Genomic DNA, 5,990 nt, shown 5'->3' on the forward strand with positions numbered 1-5,990 from the left:
TCGGGATGAAGATTTACATCCCTTGTTTTTAAAAGAGGATCGTACTTGTTTTTCATACTGACATGCTGAGCAAAGTTTTTCTTTTGAAAAGTCTATTTTGGGCAAACCAGTTACAAGTTCATGTTTACTCAAATAGGCAATGGATTTAAAGTTTAAATGATTTAGTCTTTTATACCACAACCAGTTTTTAGATGATTTGGAAGCAATAAAACAAACTGGTGCATAAGTTTGATCTTTCCAACTGACTTTATATGTGTTTCCACAACGTTTGCCAGTTAGTATGATTTCATCAGTTGAAGTTTTGACTAAACATGAGTTTTTGTCAAATTGTACTGAGAATCCACTGTCGCGTAACTGACTGATGCTAATCAAGTTATACTTCAGGTTTTCTACTAATAGAACATCTTTAAAAGTAAAGTTACCATGAATAAGCTTACCCTTACCCACAGTTCTATCTTTGGAATTGTCCCCGAAACTGATATTTGGACCAGTGTATTTGATCAGTTGGGATAACGCACTTGCATCTCCTGTCATATGTCACGAGCATCCACTGTCCAAATACCATATTGAGTTCTTTTTTGTACCTGTTACCTGCAATCATACATATAATATAACTTGGTACCCATATCTATTTGGGTCATGAACTGATTAGTCCCTTAGGAATCCACACTTGGATTAGTCTAACAGACTTTCCAGTAGCTGTATTCCAAATGGTTTTTCTCGGCTTTTGTTTGCTTGGTATGTAGTATACAGATGATGCAATATTTGTTTTAGCTTTATTCAACTGATTGTTCAGTCTATATCTCTTCTGAACTGGCTTGCAGTTATAGTAATTGAAATAGCTATTCGAATAGTTCTTGTGAGACCTTTTTGATGACTGAATTTGTGAATCAGTTGAGAATTTTTTACTATAACCAATCTCATATCTTCTAGCCTTGTTCATATTCTCAGTAGGTTGCTCAATCAGTTTACTGGGCTCAATTTGTTCTTGTATCACTGCTGTTTTGACAAAATGAATGTATTTTCCTTCGTCTATTTTTGGCTTTGGTTGAGTATCATTTGGATATATTTTTCCTTGAGTGTTGAGCCCTAAACCAGTTTTATCAGAAACTGATTTTTGTGAATTCTTCATCTCATTCAGTGCAGTAGATGACTTGTTCCAAGACTGAATGAGCTCAGTCTGTTTTGAGTTTTCAAGAATCAACTTCTAGATTAATGACTGATTTTTGTTTCTCTCTGCTTTTAACTCAGCAATTTCCCTTTTTAGACTCAACCAATCAACTGATTCATCAGTTTTGGTTTTATTGTCTGTAGCATCAGTTTGCTTTGCTTTGATTTTTTCAAATGATGATGCAAGCTTTTGATACTCATTTACCATGTCATGTAGTGTTAGAATGAGTTCTTCTTGTGTGAAATCAGTTGAGCTGAAATCAAATACCTGTTGGCTAGATGATTCTTCTTCTGCATCATTAGCCATTAAGCACTTGAATTCCTCATCATCACTAGAGCTGCATGAGCTTTCTGGTTCTGACTCCTCACTGTCAGTTTCTGCCCATTTAGATTTGTTTTCTTCAGCTAAGAGTACCTCATGTTTCTTTCTGAAGGACTTCTTATCTTCCTTGGGTCTTCTTTTGTGCTCATATGATTTCTTTCTTCTATCAGTTGAGCCTTGACTGTCCTTCTTGGGTTTAGGACAATCGGCCATAAAGTGACCTGATTTGCCACANGATCTTTGGACTCCCTCATTGCCAAGGTCTTGACATCCCATTCCTTGGGAAGACCTCTCATTACCTTTAGTGCAATCTCTTTGTTGGTATACACTTTTCCACGTGCATTTAACTCATTGATGATACTGCTTACTCTTTCATCATACTCGTGCATTGATTCTCCTGCTGTCATTTTGATGTTATCAAAATTTTGAACAGCAACAGAAAGTTTATTTTCTTTGGTTTGATCATTTCCTTCACACAGCTGGATCAGTTTTTCCCAAATTTCTTTGGCTGACTTACACATCTTTATTTTGCTGAAGGTTACTTTGTCCAACGTTTTGTACACAATGTCTTTAGCCACATTATCAAGATTTGCTTTTCTTTTATCTTCAGTTGTCCATTCATCTCTGGGCTTAACTATTCTTTGTGGTGCCCCTTCTGTTATGACAAATGCTGTATTTGTTTTTAGAATCTTCATGGGTCCATCAGTTATGACATGCCACATGTCATCATCTTGTGCAGCTAAATGAGCCTGCATTTTGATTTTCCAATCATCAAATTCTTCTCTGTAGAACATAGGAATTTTGTTAAATGAAGTCATGCTAGCAAGTTTTATAGATCAAAAGTATTCAAGAACAAGATTCAACCGCTATGATACCACTTGATAGGATCAATTAACGTAGCAAGAGTGTTTAGAAAGGGGGGTTGAATAAACACTCTCAATTAAAACTGATCTTTTCGAGTTTTGAGTTCAGTTTGGTGAGAAACTGATTCTCGGAATCTTGCTGGTCAATGACCATCAGTTAAACTAAAGTAGTTGCAGAAATTAACTGACTGAAAGATAGAATACAAAACTGAAATAAAATACACAATGATTGTTTCTGGATGTTTGGAGATTTCAATTACTCCTACGTCACCCCTTCTATCTCAAGGATAGGATTTCCACTAAAAGACTTTGATCGAATACAAGATTTGTACTGACCCACTTCAGTTTGGATTTATCACTGCCAAAAGCTGAAACTCTTAGTATTACAAAATGTTCTCAGTGCGTAACTGATTTTAGCCCTATCGAATTTAACAATTATTACAAAGTGCTAGTGAGCTCAAATTGTGGCCTTGACTGCTATGAATAAATCAAGTAAGGGTGAGCTAAGATTTTGACAGAGTAACAGCAAGCTTTGAATAGAGTGATCTGTATATTTTTCAGCTGTTCTTCTGTCATATTTATAAGCTTCCCTTCCAACGGTAACTTGAGATATATTTGAATCTTTGTATCCGTTGATTGCCACATCATCATTCCTTGGGCATTGTTTTCTTCATTTATTGTAATGCAGCGACTTAATTGCTTTAGCCGAAATGCGTTGTTCTAAGTTGTATTGATTGAAGTGCGGCGTTTCATATTCAGTTGCAATCTGCTATGTCTCTTTGTCGGTTGAATGTTCTTTCCCGAGACATGTTTAGTTGAAGAAAGCATAAGACTGAATATATCAACTGATCGGTTTCCAACTGATCAGTTTTCTTTATTAGATCTGCTGATTTCAGTTGTTAAGTCCAGTTGCTGAATATAATTGCGCGTATCAGTTGGTTGATCAGTTTGTCAAACTCCAGAATTTATAGTTTGGTTCATATTATGTCAAACGCCGGAATTTCGTTTCCAACAACAACTGATCAGTTTTATTTATTAGATCTGCTGATTTCAGTTGTTAAGTCCAGTTGCTGAATATAATTGCGCGTATCAGTTGGTTGATCAGTTTGTCAAACTCCAGAATTTAGAGTTTGGTTCATATTATGTCAAACGCCGGAATTTCGTTTCCAACAACAACTGATCAGTTTTATTTATTAGATCTGCTGATTTCAGTTGTTAAGTCCAGTTGCTGAATATAATTGCGCGTATCAGTTGGTTGATCAGTTTGTCAAACTCCAGAATTTAGAGTTTGGTTCATATTTTGTCAAATGCCGGAATTTCGTTTTCAACATCATTGACCAGCAAGATTCCGAGAATCAGTTTCTCACCAAACTGAACTCAAAACTCGAAAAGATCAGTTTTAATTGTGAGTGTTTATTCAACCTCCCCTTCTAAAAACTCTTGCTACGTTAATCGATCCTATCATTTTGATATTCTTTTTTCGAACGATCTCTTGTCTTTTTCAAATGACCTCTATCATTTTTCTTGGTTTGGGACAATCTACTATGAAGTGGTCAGTCTTTCCATAGTTAAAGCACACATTAGTTTTATTATTTGACTCCCTATTTTGTCAATTTATTCGGTCTTTACTTTGGAAATCGCATTGATTCTTTATCATAAGCTTTCCAAACTTCTTTACAAATAATGACATGGCATCGTTGCTCAATTGTTCGGCTGATTTTTTATTAAAAATTGATGGTTTCAATTTCACAGCAGTTGGAGCTTTAGTTAACTAAGATGTAGATTGATTGTCCTCTCTAGTTTGCAACTCAAATTCATAAGCTTTTAAGCCTGCAAACAAGTCATAGAGTTTCATCTTGCTTAAATCCTTAGATTCATGCATTGCTATAGTCTTTATATCACTTTTGGAAGTCCTCTCATTACCTTGAAGATTACTTTTCGATTCTTGTATGCTTTTCCAAGTGCACTAAGTTCAATCACAATTATACTAACCCTTTCATCAAAATCAGATATAGAATCTCTAGGCTTCTTCTTGATATCGTCAAACTTCTGTATGGCGATTTGTATTATTTGGTCTGCTCATTTCCTTTGCACAACTGGATCAATTTTTCTCATATTTCTTTTGCAGTCTTGCACATTTTGATTCTGCTGAATGTGTTTACGTGACCCAAGAGGACTTATAGGAGCTCTTCAGGCACCAATATCTTAACGAATTTTTTGGTGCTACTCACTAGAGGCTGAGAGGTGGATCAAATCATTGCAGGTAAATTTCGAGTACTTATAGTTGGCTGATATGGGCAGGGCACGATGTTCCATCTATATGCCGAGGGAAGATGCGAGGATTTGGTGGGAGGGAGCTAAGATGACTGTGGACCTAGCCACTCTCTCTTGGGAGGATTTCAAGAAGGTATTCTATGAGCAGTATTTCACAGCAGAAGTACGTGATGACTTGAGTCGAGAGTTTCTAACTCTCATGCAGGGGGAGATGACCATGGCGAAGTATGTCCGTAAATTTGAGAGGGGCTGTTACTTTGTCCCTATGATTGGTGGGAATGATGCGGAGAAGTTGAGGCAGTTTGTGGATGCGTTGCACCCATTATTAAACATGACGTTAGACTGGCCGAGTCAAGGGATTTCCGAGCTACAGTGAATTTTTATTGCTCTTTGCCTTGAGGTATTGTTGAGATCTTTAAAAAATATGGCTCGGTCACCTTGTTTTGGTTACCACCGAAATGCCACAATTTATACATTAATTATCTTGTTTATGCGAATGATCTGCTACTTTCTAGAGATGATGAGGTCAGTGTTGGTATCTTCGTAAGACCCCAAAAGAAAAACATAATAATAATAAAGATTAATTATTATATACTTTTATATATTTAAATTAAATATGTAAAATTTATGTAAATATTATAAATTTTATATATATTTATATATATACACACGCCATAATACAATTAAAAAAATATGTATGTATAGTGATAAGGTAAATGCAATATAATATAATAAATGTCACATCCAACTTGTAAGCAAATATATGGTTGTCTATTTATTGTCTCCAACACAATCATTATGTCTCCTCTAGACCCTAATAGGGATGTCAATTTCCTGCGTACTCATTGGAGGATCCGATACCCGGCCCGAATAGAAGAGGGAATGGAGGGATTTTTAGACCCTATTAAATAATTGGGTAATCGGGTATGGGTATTTTCGGGTTCGGGTATGGAGGCAGGTTTGATATAATCCGACCCACACCTGACCCGATTACCCGTTTAAATTAATATATATATATGTATGTATATATGTATATATATGGTAATTATATTTATTTATATTAAAGATTCATCAGTCAATCCACCGATTTTCAGAGTTTTCAATGCATATAATCATAAATTTGAAAAATTAAAGAAAACGATGCTTTGTATATTAAAAGAGAAGAAAATATATAAAACTTCATTATATATATATACACTTATTATAAAGCGTGAATAATTTTTCTTATTGTTCATTTAAATAATTTTTTAAATATTCATAACTTCATTGAAACAATTTAAATTTGAAAAAATTCAATTGTATATGATAATTGGGTATTTGGGTCGGGTATGGGTATCCGATAATCCGATGGGTATGGGGAT

Source organism: Primulina huaijiensis, chromosome 8, assembly GCF_012295235.1.
Source record: "Primulina huaijiensis isolate GDHJ02 chromosome 8, ASM1229523v2, whole genome shotgun sequence".
In the NCBI taxonomy this organism is placed as follows: domain Eukaryota; kingdom Viridiplantae; phylum Streptophyta; class Magnoliopsida; order Lamiales; family Gesneriaceae; genus Primulina; species Primulina huaijiensis.